General features: G+C 36.8%; 1 protein-coding gene across 3 annotated transcripts in view; it reads right to left on the reverse strand.

The window, feature by feature from the left end:
• Window positions 1-902: 902 nt before the first annotated feature.
• LOC139085059 (uncharacterized) overlaps window positions 903-16,540 on the reverse strand; it is a 77,622-nt gene continuing 61,984 nt past the window's right edge. Inside the window, exons 4-6 of one of the 3 annotated variants that reach the window (XM_070630587.1) lie at window positions 10,587-10,803; window positions 2,757-2,804; window positions 903-2,170 (exon numbers count right to left, since the gene is read on the reverse strand). The gene's annotated coding sequence lies outside the window, so the exon portion shown is untranslated. Of the gene's footprint in view, window positions 2,171-2,756; window positions 2,805-5,623; window positions 10,804-16,540 lie in introns of those variants that run through there. The other 2 variants (XM_070630584.1, XM_070630586.1) reach the window with 2 other exon arrangements.

Raw genomic sequence — 16,540 nt, forward strand, 5'->3', positions numbered from 1 at the left:
AAAGCCCAGTATTCTGATAAGGAAGAAGCGCCTTTGTAAATTTTATTAAAGTGGGTCAGATGTGCATTTCTATTGTCAACAAAATATTTCTTGAAAGGAGTTTTATTTAATTCTCTGCTACCACTATTAGTTCACTCTAACTAGTTTGAGCAAAATAACATTTGTTATGATTAACCTTGTACCTATTATAAGAATTTCAAAATGAGCTGCGTAATCAAGAAAATTTCACAGCAGCCCAAAATATTAATCTTTCTATCTATTTTTCTATGCCACCATATTAGCAAATGCTGTTTCTTCATGTTTGGCTTTACCTGACTATTGAACTCTAATCTGATTTGTCAAACTTATGGCAAAAGACCAAATAACTTCAAAACATCAAATGCTGTTGTACAATTCCATTTCAGCATCATGGGACAAAGTTCAGCAAATTCCAGATGGTAAAAGGAAACCACATCTACACATACTAAACTTTTCTTTAAGTATAAGAAACTCTCAACATGTTTATCTTTAAATCTATTGTGATTTTTCCCCCATTTGACAAGGAGAATTAGGTTATATGTGTTTTATGGATGCCGTCAGTCCTGAGTTGCTCATTAATCAATTAATAAATAGCTACTATATACCTATCATATGAAAAATTCTATATGGTAACAAAGGACATCAATCTTACTAGGAAGATCTATTTTAGATTCCCTGATTACACTGCATTTTTCCTCTGTCACATATAACTGAAATGAAACATTTTCACTCAATTAGTTGTTTTCTATTTGTCTCCCACTAGACTTCTAAGAAAAAAATAGTCCTTGGTACTTTGTCATAGCTATATCCTGGGAGCCAAGCATACGAGTTTCAACAAAACAGGTATTTGAAAATATTTGTTGAATAAATGAATGGCTTAAAAATTAGTTGGAAGACAACGCACATTTTTTATTTAGAGTTAATTACCAGTACAAAGAACAACTGATAGGATCAGACAATAATTCAGAAAAAGAGGTGTCACTGTGCACTGTGTAGAACAGATGGAATCTGAACTGTGATTGGACAGAGGACCTGCCCATCACAGGATGTAGTGTGGGGGCAGGATGGAAGGGAGTGATAGGGAGGGAATCTAGCCCAGGCCTCACATAACTCTTACATATATTTAGTCGTAGAAGTCCACTCAGGGTTCTGGAAGCAGATTATGCTCATTACAGCACACATCACCTGAACAGCACCATGAATTAATATTTTTTAAATAAATCCAGTAGTTGTGTCATTATCAAAATTATACGTCGGTGTGTCTTCTAGGTTACAAATGTGACTCATTAAATGCAATTTTAAAGCCATACTTTTGGTTCAGGTATGGGAAGGCACATAGACTTCACCCAAGCAAGTGTGATTAATACCTAGTGAGGGTTGACAAGATCTGGGCCATGTCAGGGTTCAGCTCATACCAGATAGCATTATCCACCAATGCATGTGGAATGGAGAATGGCTGCAGGTGACCCCTGATTTATATCAGAGCATGCCTTCATAGGACTATTGGTAAATCATCCAATCTAATGAGAAAGCACAGAAGGCAGGAACAAGGCAAGAATACCCAGTATTACCAGTACTACTTAACATTGCCCTGGAGGCATCAGTCAATGCATTTGACAAGAGAAATCATGAGTATAAGGATTGAGAAGGAAGAGATAAAACGATGCCCGTTTACAGGTGCAAGAATATCAACTGAAAAGCTACAGTCAGAAAATTCACTAAAATAATAGGATACAAAATTAACGTAGAGAAATTTACACAGAAAATAGTGGAAAAGAAGAGCAAATATTGAGTGGCCCTAACAGATAATAAAACAAAAATATAAAGCCTCAACATCCAAAACAGTGCAGTCCATGAGTAAATGGGTAAAACAAGAAAAATAATAGAAAGTTAGAAACAGGCACAAATACACACAAGAATTTAGTATATGATAAGCATAATTTCCACTCAGTGTGTTAAAAATGAACTTTTTAAAGAAATGATGTCAGTATAACTGGTAATCATCTGAAAAGGTAAAATTGAACCCACATTTCACACCATAAACATATACTTTGGAGATTGTTGAGCCAAAGGGTAAATGCATCTTCACTGTTATGATCTCTAGATATTGCTGAGTTCTGCTACAGGGTTGATATCACATGATCCAAATGATCTAAGATATAAAAGTAAAAAATATAACTATACAATTGTCAGAAGAAAACATGTGTGAATTCCTTTACTTTTAAAGTTGGACTGTGGTAGTCCTTTCTAACTGTGACCCAAATTTCAGAAACGGTAAAAGAAAACATTGAGAAATTCAACTACTAAAATAAATTTATTCATAGCAAAAAAAATCATAAACAATCAAAGGACAAAAAGCAAACTGAGGAAAAAAATATTTAGTACACTTGTCATAGTTAAAGTTTAATCTGACTAATATATATATAAGTGCCAGTATAAATCAACAAGAAAAAACAATATCCCATTGAAAAATAGGTGAAGAGCATAAATAATTTACGAAAAAAGAATTATAAATGGCCCCTAAACAAATGAAAAAATACCCAATTCATAATTAGGAAAAGGAAAATTAAAGCTACACTTGGATGCTGGTTTTCATTCAATAGGTTGTTAAAAATCCAAAAAGTTAGCATAGACTATTGGCAACACTGGGGAAGCAGACGCTTCTCATGTGGGAAAGAAGGAGCACAAACCCTAGAGGCAGGAGTTTGGCAATAATGAACAATAATAAGTGGATTTACCTCTTGATGCCTCAAGCCCATATCTGGTGATCTATCCTATAGGTATGCCTGCAAAAGACAAACTGAAATTTATGCAAAGCTATTGGTTTCAGCACTGTTTGAAATAGCAAAAGATTGAAAAGTAGCCATTTGACTACCATGCAGATGTTAAAAAAAAAGAGAGATACGTAAAAATACACCCAAAATATGTAAATATTAACATGCAAATATGTAATACATAAATACATTTCTAAGGGAAAAAAATCAAAGCACACCAAACAATATATACAGTGCTTTCTCTGTGTGCACAACAAGTGAAAAGTAAGAATATGGATATATAAATAGACACATGCAAACTCAAGTGTTTGTATTGTAAAAATAAGGACAAGAATGAGAAATAAGGAAATACTAAAAATTATATGTATGGGTATAAATATGTGTGTGTATATATATATGTATGTATACGTGTGTGTGTGTGTGTGTGGAGGGGGCAGGGAAGCAGGAAAAAATGGGTGGGAATAGGCATGGCTTGAGTAGAAGGAGGACCTGTCTGGGCATAGCTTTCTGTACAATTTTGTTCTTTGAATAATGAAGATAAATTACCTATTCCAAAAAATAAATAAACCAAATTTCTTCAAAAAGTTTTCTTTTTAAACAAGCTGAAACAAATGAACTTATCTGTACATCAAATTGACAACACAAAGCACACAGGAAGAGATTGATCTCTATCGACTTTAATACATAGTACTTTATATACTTGTAGCAAAATAGTTTCTACAGATAAGAAGAAACTCAAAGAAATTTTAAGTTCCTGACTCTCTTGCCTCCATCTTCCACATCTAAGGAAACTTGCGATCACAGTGGGCCCACCCAAGTAATCCAGAAAAATCTATTTTAAAGCCAGCTGACAAGCACTCTTCATTGTATCTGCAACCTTAATTCCCCTTGGCCATATAACATAACATATTCAGAGATTCTAGAGAAGCGTATGAACCCCTTCTGCAGCCACTGTTCTGCCTACCCGAGTTGGCTTCTATATTAGTGTCTTAGGGATGCCATGCCAAATTATTACAAACTGAGTGGCTTAACACAATAGTAATACATTCTTTCACAGTTCTGGAGGCCAAAAGTCTGAAATCATGGTGTCAACATGCTCCCATTCCTTCCATGAGGCTCTAGGGGAGAAGCCATTCCTTGCCTCTTGAAGCTTCTGTTGGCTCCAGGTATTTCTTGGCTTGTGGCCACATCACTCCAATGTCTGTCTCTGAAGTCACATTGCCTCAGCCTCTTCTCTGTGGGTCTGTCTTTCCTTCTCTGGGGGTCTATCTCAAAACCCCCTCTGCCTCTCTTATAAGCATACGTGTGATTGCATTTAGGGCCCAGCCAGGTTAATATAGGATAATCTCCTCCTTTCAACATCCTCTACTTAGTCACATCTTTTGAAACATTAATACTGAAAGGTTCCATGGACTGGGATGTGAACATATCTTTGGGGCCACCTTGTCTGATCAACAATAAATATCTGATGATCACCATTACCACCTGCCTTGACTAACCCTTAGAATACGGGTACGGATTTCACAGCAGCATCCTTATCTGCACTAGCAGGGTCACCAGATTGCTTCACATCTATTAATTCATGCCAATTGCTAAAATGATGAAACGAGCCCTTACTGCCATAAAAAGATCTTCTGCAGTAGCTTTATAATTACTATTTTCTTTCAATGTGACAACTAGCTTCAACATTTTGACTGCATGCTAGCCAAACTAGTTGAATTTTTTTTATTGTCTTCAAAGTAGAAGTAAATACTCCATTTCAATCATAAGCAGCTTTGTATTCATACAGCAATTTAAACTAAAAGATGTTGAAGCATCTTTACCTTGTTTTTACATTCACAGAAAATTTCACTATAGTTTGTACCAAGCTCCATGCAGGCCTAGGTCTTATTCTATCTTCGCTTTACTGTCAACATATTCAAAACTTCTAATCAAATCTAGTCTACTTTCAATGTTATCAGTTTTCATCTCTTTGCTGCACTTTTATCCTTTTTGGTCAATTCCCTCTTTCAATTATCTATCTATATAAAATGTCACCTGGGTTTATCATGGGGAGACAAGGAGTTAACATAACTACATATTTTGCTGTCTGCGTATGAGCTGAATAATAGACACATGGTGACCCATCACTGACAGACGATGAAAGTGGCATGACTGGTCACAAATCGTGATTGCATCTGTTATTTATGTAATGATTTTTAGACTGAAAAGCTAGCAGCAAAGTTTGGACTTTATGCAATTACTCACAGTTAATATACCATGGTAAGTGAAATTCGAACCATGTTTTTGGGGGATTGGTGTGACAACTAAACTGTAGTAGCTGAAATCCATGCATATAAGAACCACACAAAGAGAGGACTGCCTGTATTCACCAGAATGGCTAAAACTTAAAAGACAGACAATACCAAGTGTTGGTCAGGATATGGGGCAACTGGACCTCTCATACACTGCTGGAAGATCTAAAAATTGGTACCATTTCTTGTAAACTCTTTGATGATATTTCCTAAAGTGTAATATACACATATTCTTTGATCCAACAATTCCATTTCTAAGTTCTTACGCAACAGAAATTCATATTTATGTGCACCAAAAGACATGTATTAGGAAATTCATAGCATTATCTGTAGTCACTCAAATGTTCATCAATAGCAGAATGGTACATCAATACAATTGAATATTATACAGCAATGAAAATGCACAACTATTGCTACATGCAACAACATGAATCCCATGAATATCACATTGATCAAAAGAAGATTGAAACAAAACAAAACAAAATACCATGCTATAAAACTCCACTTACGTGAAGTTCAAAAACAGCCAAAACTCACCTATGGTGTCAGGCCAGTGGGGTGAGAGAGAACAGTGACTGGGAAGGGACACACAAAGGACTTTAGAGTGCTGGTAATTTTCTTTTTCTTGATCTTAACTTTGTGTCTTATTGAAAATCCATTGAGCCATACATTGATGATGGGCACTTCTTGGTAATAACAATATACTTCAATAAATACAGGCATTGTTTTAAAATGATGGGGCCATATAAAAAGTATTCTGACACCAGTTGGAAGGTGATCCCAGATGTCAAAGTTGTGACAATTTCAGCATCAAAAACAATAATGAGTTTAATTGATTTAAGTGCATTTAATCAATGAAAAATTATGTTTCTAATAATCCAAAAAAATAAGAGAATTTGAACTATTGATATATGTGACAACGTGAATGAATTGCTAAAGAATTATGCTAAGTGAAAAAAATGACAGTCCCAAAATGTACATACTGTATGATTCCATTTATATAACAGTTTTTAAGTGATGGCATTCTAGAAATGGAGAACAGATTACTGACTGTCATGGGTTAGAGATCAGGAGGAGGTGATGGGGTATAGGATTTTGGGGGCTGGTTACAAAAGGGCAATTCAAGAGATCCTTGGAGTGATGGGACTATTCAATATCTTGACTGTGGTGGTAAATACACATACCTACACATGTGAAAAAATTATATAGAACTAAATACACATGCACGCACAAATGAGTACAAGTAAAATTGAGGGCATCTGAATAAGATGAGATGGATTGTATCAATGGCAATATCTCGGCTATTATATTATACTATAGCTTTGCAGATTGTTACCAGCATAAGAAACTGGGTAAAGGGTACACAGGAATCTCTCTGTATTGTTACAACTGCGTGTGAATCTACTATTAACTCAATTTAAGAAAAGAGAGAACTCAAAAACAGCTACGATTTGAGGCATCTATTAAACCAGCTCCTTTCTTAGAAAATCAGTAACTAAAGAGAAATAACTCAGCATTTCCAGTAGGCATCATATTTCAAGGAAACCAAATGAACACAGATTTTTACAGAAGAAAGCTAGCTAACAATGTAAAAGGAATGATCAAATTAGAAAATCATCATTGTGTAATACCTAATAAGATTATTGATGATACAAGGATTATGTCAGTATTAAATGTATTAAGTGTATGTTTACTTCTCATAAATGGGAAAATATAATTGTCTAATGAGGTAACCAGATGATCATTACACTAATCTAGCAGACAATCTCAGCATTCCAATCTAAATTAATCAGATATTTTAATTTCCTGATGTGATACAATACAAATTACACATTACTTATCATTTGTCTAGATAAAAATGCTTAACATTTATCCTGTGAGATAATACAAAATATAATAGTAGTCTCTGCCCTTGGTTCCTGGCACAGAGCTCCTCAAACCCTTGTAATTTCCTAAGTGATAAGAGCACTAGGAGCATCTCTCATTCTAATATTTATCTTTGACCTCTGCTCCTGAAACCTTGGAATTTCATGGGTGATATGAGTGTCGTTTGTCCAAATGAGGCCACTCTGGGTGGGCTTCTGCATGGCTCCTAGTTGGGGGCTGGTCACTAGAAATACCAAGCCATGATTAGAAGCTTGGAATTTTCAGACCCACCACCCATGCTCTAGAGAGGCAAAAGGGGCTGGAGATGGAGTTAATAACTGATCATGCCTATGTGAGGAAGCCTCCATAAGATCTCAAAAGTTCAAGATTCAGAGAGCTTCCAGGTCAGGGAACACATCTACATGGGGAGGGTGACATACCCCAACTCCACAGGGACAGAAGCTCCTGCACTCAGAACCCTCCCAGACCTCCCCATATGTATCTCTTCACCTGGCTGTTCATCTGTATCCTTTGTCATATCCTTTAACAAACTGTCAAACATAAGCAAATGTTTCCCGCTCTAGAAAATTAATCAAAACCAAAGAGGAGGTCATTGGAACCTCCAATCTACAGCTGCTTGGTCAGAAGGCACAGGTGATAACCCTGGCTTGTGACTGGTGTCTGAATTGGGGTGGGGAGGGCAGTCTTGTGGGACTGAGCCCTTAACCTGTGGAATCTGATACTATCTCTGGGTAGATAGTTTGGAATTGAATTAAGTTGTAGGACACCCAGATGCTGTCACAGAGAATTGCTTGGTGTGGGGGAAACCTCCACATATTTGCTGACCAGAGGTGAACTGTTTTATGTGAGTAGTAAAGGACACTCACAGGAAAGAAACTCGTAATAGGGAAGAACTGGGACTTTCCCTACTCAGGAGGTAGAAGACTGAGTTTTTCTCTTTATAATCCTTAAGGTTTATACCTAACTTCTAGTTTATAGGAAATGCAGGAGATAGAAGAACAACCTAAACTGCACCATGAGGAAGCAACCAAAGAAATTTAAAGATGTGACAACCCACAGGATAACACCTGAACCTCTTCAACATGCCAGCATCAGGGGCTTAGAAAGGGAGGGTCTTATGGCAGGGAGGTGCTCACTACAGTTCCAGGCACTCCTCTACATTTTCCAACTTCCCTTGCTGGTAGGTTTGGACTATGCAGCCAGTTCTGGCCAAAGAACGGTGAGCGTGTCAATTCTGGGCCATGGCAGTTGACAGCCAGGGGCCCTCCTCCATCCGTCTCTCGGAGGCCACCATCCAGATCCAGACGGCCAAAAGAAAGGTGAGGGGGGGCCACCCAACCTTTGTTGAATTAAGCAAGTGAAACCTCAGGCTTTGTCAGCTGCAATATCTAGCGTTAATTATTCTTCACCAATGCAGGGCCTGTACTAAATGAAAAAGAACTCAAGCACAAAGCAACAGATGTACTGCATGCTTCTGGATTAGAGCTAAGTCTGGATAAACTCCTGAAAAACATATTTGGGAGTCAACAGGAGAAATTCAAATATGGCTTGGGTGTTCAACAGGAGGTAAAATTTTGACATGCAGAGTTGGAGGTTGTCAACTTAAGAGAACAAGTTATAAACAACTTTGTGGTATGATATTACTTATGTGTGTATTGTGGATGTGTGTTTATGTCTGTGAATAAGCACACATGTACATTTATAACATGTAGAAGCGTTAACAGTGGTAAACTTTGGGTGTTAGGGATATAGTTGTTTTATTTTCATATTTTTGCTAATCCACGATGAACAAATAACTGCTCTCATAATAGCAGTTTACATAAAAGGTTATTTTTTAATTTTAAAAAAGATTACTGGTAAGACAAGCATTATGCTTGGTCATGTTAAAAAACAAGATTAAACTGAGTAAATTTTAAGGATCTGATTGGCTTTATTCAATGATTCATGAATCAAGCAGCATGCAATCTAGCAGACAGAAAGAGCTCTGAGGAGCTGTACAAAATGAAAGGCTTTTATAGGCAGAAGGGAATAGAAATAAGGGAGTTATACTAGGCAAAAAACAGATTGGTTGTGGCAAGGTCACTTTCCTTTAGGGGACGGCAGGGGTCTCTCAGGCAGGTGGCCTCAATGCTGCTGATGGGCTGATTCCTGAGGGGCTGGTTAAGACTCCACTTCTGGGAGAGCCGAAACTGTAATTAAGTTAACTCTTGGTTCGGTGACATGGGGCTTAGCAAGTGATTCCATCTGGGGCCTGTGTTTTCTAACAGTCACTAATAGGGGTGGGGTCCAGGTAAACAAAGTTTTGGTCAAGGAACAAATGTGGGAACAGAACAAAGTTGAGGCCTGAGAAAAACACCAGGAAAGAAATCCCAGGGAAGTTTGCTGTTGCTAAAATTGCTTAATTTCAGAAGCAGCCTTTTAGCAAAGGCAATTAAAATCTTCCCTAAATAGCCTATGCTATTCCAGTTAGGCAGGTCTTCCCCAGCTTTAAAAGGCCCTGAAATGGTGTTGTCCAACAGGACTCTCTACGATGAAGGAAACATTCTAAATCTCCATTATTTAATATGGTGGCCACGAGCCACATGCCGCGACTGAGCACTTTACATGTGGCTGGTGGGACTGAGAACTGAATTTTTTATTTTTTATTTATTTTATTTTAATTACACTTTAAATGTAAATAGCCGAAAATGCAGATCTCAACCACTGATCAAGGATGCTGGACCATAACCCAGCCACTGAAAGCCCGCTCTGTCAGGGTGGAAAGGCATCACACATCCTCAGGGATATGGGCCCCTCCAGGAGAGAGGCAGACTCCGCTGCGTTTGGAATTCTCCCCTCGCTGAACGTTTCTGCCTCCAGTGTCTAGTCTCTCGCATCCCTCTGCCAGGGCTAGGGCAAAGGTCCTCATTATGGCGGGAACAGAGGCGCTGCCTCAACTCACACAGACCCGAGAGAAGGACATACGGCGCTTTGATGACGCCAATTACAACAGAAAGCAAAATGATGATTTGGAATATCTGTTCATAGAGTGAATTCAGTAAAAACTAAATAAGCCAGCAAACACCTAAGTGAGCATGCCTAGTACTGCACTAGTTAGAACTGCTCCTGGACGTTGCGGGAGAGAGGGCCATCTAATCAATACCTCTGCATTCATTGCTGCTGGTCCTTCACATCTTCTCCTCAATGTCAATCCCAGACAATTGCAAAGAACCATCAGAAAGCCATAACAAAAATATACAAATATATGTGAGTGTATAATATATAATGGATATAAATATATACATACATGGTTTACATGCATATGTATAGGTAGATACATACCTATGTGCAAATATAATAAATATAAGGGCATACATTTATGCATTTCTGTACATATATGTGTGCATATACATGCATACATATACGTGTACATGTTTATAGATGTATACATATATGGACATGTGTATATATGTACATGTATATCAAAGTACTGTCTCCACAAAATCATAGCAGAAGAGAAATTAGAAGGATTGAATTCAACTAGAGTCAAGACAACTCTACTAAGGATTTCAAGATAAAAAAATAGGAAATTTTGCCCCAAATTGAGTGTGCGTGAATACTATCCCCTTCTTACCTGGTAACAGAATGCTAATTTTACTGGAGGGGCAATATGTCCAGCTGCAAGATGACATTTCCCAACTTCCTTTGCAGCTAGGAGTTGCCATGAAAATGTAAGCAGAAGTAGCAGAAATAGGCATCAGGGGAAAATGCCCTTTTGCCTCTCACTTTCCTCTTCTCTCCGAGTAGAACTCAAATGTGATGATTGAAGCACCAGCAGCCACATTATGAACCTGAGGAAGGAAGCCAGGAACTTAAAAAACAGACGGAAAGGACAGAAGGAGCGTGGAATCCTGATGACTTTGGGGAGCTGTCATACTAGTCCAGGAACACTTAGCCACTGTATGTGTATTTACATTTAAAGAGCAGTCCCTACTTCAAAACAATAGCTCAACAGCCAATCAATCTTACATCTTTTTTTCAGGGATTCATCAAATATTCATGGAGAAATGACTATGAGCTACACCTCTCATTGGGTGCTGGGGAAACAGAGTGAACCGGGGCAGTCTTTTCCCTTAAGAAATTCCTAGTCTGGTGGAGGAGAGAGACACGTAAACCAGTAATTACAGAATGGTAACCTAAAAGATGATGTGGCAAACTCGAAGCTTCTATAGTTATTGTACTTTCAAATATTTCTCTTCTGCCATAATATATTTAATTCATATCATTGTCTGTTTTCCAAGGCCTTGAAATGACATTGAGAGTTTACTGACCATATCCATAATGGCATTTGAAGCTCATTATTCAATTTAGTTCAACAAATAATTACTGAGTACTTGTTATATTCAAGGCATTGGGCTAGGTTTTATGGGGAATACAAAAAATGACGGAGTAACAGTCAACCTTCACGTAGCTTTCTGGAGTCCCTGAGGGGTGCAAAGCATGGTTAATCTACATGGCCAAGACAGTCATTCTTTTCTCTAAAATTCCCCATGCTGAGAAAGAATTTAAAAAAAAACAAAACACAGCAAAGTGTTTTCTCTGTTACAGAAGAAGGCTGATTAATAAATGTAGAAAGAATGCTAAATTAGACAATCGCCATTTTGCAAACCCACTGTAAACATCAATTCAGGCAAGGGTCATGAGTGAACGTTAAAATCGTTGGGTGTACTACAACCTATTAGAACAACTAAAATGCAAAGCACAGACAACACTCAGTGCTGGAGAGGATGTGGTGCAACAGAAACTTTCATTTATTGCTGATGGGAATGAAAAACAGTATAGCCGCTTTGGAACAGAGTTTGGCAGTTTCTCACAAAACCTATAGACTCTTTCCATACGATCCTTCAGTCATGCTATGTACCCAAAGGAGTTGAAAACTTATGTCCACAGAAAAATCCAAACACAGATGTTTTTAGCAGCTTCATTCATAATTGCCAACTAAGATTAAGCTAAGATGTTCTTCAGTATGTGAATGGATAAATAAACTGTGGTGCTTCCAGACAATGGAATATTATTCAGCTATAAAAAGAAATGAGCTCTCAAGCCATAAAAAGTCATAGAGGAAACTTAAATGCATATTACTAAGTGAAAGAAGCCAACCTGAAAAACCTACGTACTATATCACTCCAACTATATGACATTCTGGAAAAGACAAAACTATGGAGACAGTCAAAAGATCAGTGGTTGCCAGGGGTTGGGAGAGGGAGGGATAAATAGGGGGAGCACAGAGGATTTTGGGGGCTGTGAAACTACTCTGTATGATACTATAATAGTGGATACATGTCATTACATGTCTGTCAAAACCTAAAAATAGAATGCACCTTAATGCAAACTCCATAGTTTGACTTGGGGTGATAATGACGTGTCAATGTGGGCTCATCAGTTATAGGTAATGTACCACTCTGATGCAGATGTTGATAGTGGGGGAGGCTTTGTATGTGGTAGGGGAGGGAGTATATGGGAACTTTCCATGCTTTCTGCTCAGTTTTGCCGTAAACCTAAAACTGCTCTAAAAAACAGTCTATATAACCGTATTTTTAAAAATCACTAGGTGAAAGATTGTAAGAAGCAATATAGTCACATGGTGCCCAAGTACCATCATCAGACCACTGGTAATTGTAAAGGTGAAATCAGCCTTTACAACAGAGAACACTTGTGGTTGCTGCCTTCTCCTAGGGACTAAATTTAGCATCTCTAATGGTGGAACAGCCTGATACTAGACATTATGACAGGTTGCAATATGACGTATTCCACAGTATGTATCATATTTTCTTGCCAAAAATGTTTAATCTGAAGATAATCAATTTAAATAATCTAAATCTAACTTGAAATTTGAAGAAGATACAGGGGATAGAGGTTCAGTTAAACAATACCATGAGAAAAGTAAGTCAGACAAATAGAGAATACAGGATGTTCTGTAAGAGAACTTCCCTGAGCTTTTCAAAGTCGATGGCATATATATTTTTTTCAAAGTTGAGATGGACAGACTTATTCTAGGCAGAAAGTTATTAAACAGATATAACAACCAAATACAATGCATGAAACTTGATTGGATCTTTAGGACAAGTGGGAAAATCTGGATATGGATCAATATTAGATGGCATTCTAGAATCAATGTTAATTTTATTAGGTATGATCATTGCGTCATGGTTATGGATGACAACTTCCTTCTTCGGAGTTGAGTGCTGGGTACTTGCAGTTGTGTCATATTAACAACTTACTTTTTTTTATCCCCAACTAAAAGTTTATTAAATTTTATACATTTTAGAGACTTCAATTAGTTAACATCTACGTTGATTAAAATACTTAATAGATATGAACATGAATATAGAACAATTGAAAAAGTAGAACAACTGGAAAATAATCACAGGCAATTTTTCATTTTTACTTATTTTTTTCATTTTTACTTTTTTATTGAGGTAACATTGATTTATAACATTATGTAAACTTCAGGTGTACATCATTACATTTCAATTTCTGTGTAGACTACATCATGTTCACCACCCAAAGACTAGACCACCCACCACCGTACACATGTGCCCTGTCAGTCCTTTTGTGCTCCCCACTCCCTCCCTTCCCCTCTGGTAACCACCAATCTAATTTCTGTATCTGTGTTTGGTGGTGGTGGTTGTTGATTTTCTTCTACTTAAGAGTGAGATTGTATCGTATTTGACTTTCTCCAGCTGACTTATTTCACTTAGCATAATACACTCAAGGTCCGTTCATGTTGTCACAAACTGTAAGATTCCATCTGTTTTTTTAATAGCTGAGTAGTATTCCATTGTGTATATATACCACATCTTCTTTATCTATTCATTCCTTTTTGGGCACTTAGGTTGTTTCCAAGTCTTGGTTATTGTGAATGATGCTGCAGTGAACATAGGAGTGCATATATCTTTTCGCATTCGTGAGATTTTTGGATAAATACCCAGAAGTGGAATAGATGGGTCATATGTTATTTCTATTCTTAATTTTTTGAGGAATCTCTATACTGTTTTCCGTAACGGCCGCACCAGTTTGCATTCCCACCAGCAGCATATGAGGGTTTCCTTTTCTCCACATCCTCTCCAACATTTGTTATTACTTGTTGTTTTAATAATAGTCATTCTGACGGGCATGAGGTGATATCTCAGTGTAGTTTTGATTTGCATTTCCTTAGTAATAACTGATGTTGAACATCTTTACATATGCCCATTGCCCACCTGTATATCTTCTTTGGAAAAACGTCTGTTCATATGCTCTGCCCATTTTTTAATTGGCTTGTTTGTCTTTTTGTTGTTGAGTTGTATGAGTTCTTTATATATTTTGGATGCTAATCCCTTATCAGATATCTGATTTGCAAATGTCTTCTCCCCATTGTTAGGTTGTCTCTTCATTGTCTTGATGATTTCCTTTACTGTGCAGAAGACTTTTAGTTTGATACAATCCCATTTGTTTATTTTTTCTATTGTTTCCCTTGCCTGGTGAAGTATAGTATTCAAAAAGATGCTTCTAAGATCAATGTTGAAGAGTGTACTGCTGATGTTTTCTTCTAGAAGTTTTATGGTTTCAGGTCTTATATTCAAGTCTTAAATCCATTTTGAGTTAATTCTTGTGTATGGTATAAGATAATGGTCTATTTTCATTCTTTTGCATGTGGCTGTCCAGTTTTCCCAACGCCGTTTATTGAAGAGACTTTCCTTTCTCCATTGTGTAATTCTTGGTTCCCTTATCAAAAGTTAGCTGTCCACAGATGTGTAGGTTTATTTCTGGGCTTTCAATTTTGTTCCATTGATCTGTGTGTCTGTTTTCTGCCAGTACTTTGCTGTTTTGATTACTATTGCTTTGCAATATATTTTGAAATCATGGATCGCAATGCCTCCAGCTTTGTACTTTTTTCTCAGGATTCTGTTGGCTATTTGGGGTCTTTTGTTGTTCCCTATAAATTCTAGGTTCTTTGTTTCATTGCTGCAAAAAATGTTGTTGGAACTTTGATAAGGATTGCATTGAATCTGTAGATTGCTTTAGGAAGGATGGACATTTTAACTATGTTAATTCTCCCAATCCAAGAGCACAGAATATCTTTCTTTGCTATTTCTTTGCATCTTCTTCAATTTCTTTCAAGAATGTTTTATAGTTTTCGGTGTACAGGTCTTTCACCTCCTTGGTTAAATTTATTCCTAGGTATTTTATTCTTTTTGGGTTGCAATCGTAAATGGGATTGTATTCTTAATTTCTCTTTCTGCTACTTCTTTTTAGTGTATAGAAATGCAACTGATTTTTGTATGTTGATTTTGTATCCTGCAACATTACTGTATTCATTTATTATTTCTAGTAGTTTTTTTGTGGATTAATTAGAGTTTTCTATATATAAAATCATGTCATCTGCAAAGAGTGACAGTTTCACTTCTTCCTTTCCAATTTAGATCCCTTTTATTTCTTTTTCTTGCCTGATTGCTCTGGCTAAGATTTCTCATACTATGTTAAATGAGAGTGGTGAAAGTAGGCATCCTTGTCTGGGTCCTGTTCTTAAAAGGATAGCTTTCAGCTTTTCATCATTGAGTATGACACTAGCTGTGGATTTGTCATATATGGTCTTTATTATGTTGAGGTACTTTCCGTCTATACCCATTTTATTCAGAGTTTTTATCATAAATGGATGCTATATCTTGTTAAATGCTTTGTCTGCATCTATTGAGATAATCGTGTGATTTTTATTCTTCATTTTGTTAATGTGGTGTATCGTGTTGATTGCTTTGAAGATGTTGAACCATCCCTGCTCCCTGAAATAAATCCCATTTGATTGTGGTGTATGATCTTTTTATCATATTGCTGTATTTGATTTGCTAGTATTTTGTTGAGGATTTTTACATCTATATTCATCAGTGATGTTGGCCTGTAATTTTATTTTTTTGTGTTGTGCTTGTCCGGTTTAGATATCAGGGTAATGTTGACTTCATAGAATGAGTTAGGAAGCTTCGTCTCCTCTTCGATATTCTGGAAGAGTTTGATAAGGATAGATACTAAGTCTTCTTTGAATGTTTCATAGAATTCCACAGGGAAGCTGTCTGGTCCTGGACTTTTGTTTTGGGGGAGGTTTTTGATTACTGTTTCAATCTCCTTACTGGTGATTGGTCTATTCAAATTCTCTATTTTTTCATGATTCAGTTTTGGAAGGTTGGATAATTCAAACATTTCTTGCATTTCTTCATAAGTCGCATTCCTTCTAGAATATCCAATTTGTTGGTGTATATCTTTTTGTAGTATTCTCTTATAATCTTTTGTATTTCTGAGGTGTCTACTGTAATTTCTCCTCTTTCATTTCCGACTTTATTTATTTGAGTCTTCTCTCTTTTTTTCTTGGTGCCTCTAGCTAAAGGTTTGTCAATTTTGTTTATCTTTTCAAATAGCCTGCTCTTAGATTTTTTTCTATTCTTGTTTTAGTCTCTATTTCATTTATTTTCACTCTGATTTTTATTATTTCCTTCCTTCTACTGACTTTGGGCCTCATTTGTTCTTCTTTTTCTAGTTCTTTTAGGTACACTGTTA

The sequence above is a fragment of the Equus przewalskii genome, chromosome 8, assembly GCF_037783145.1.
Source record: "Equus przewalskii isolate Varuska chromosome 8, EquPr2, whole genome shotgun sequence".
In the NCBI taxonomy this organism is placed as follows: domain Eukaryota; kingdom Metazoa; phylum Chordata; class Mammalia; order Perissodactyla; family Equidae; genus Equus; species Equus przewalskii.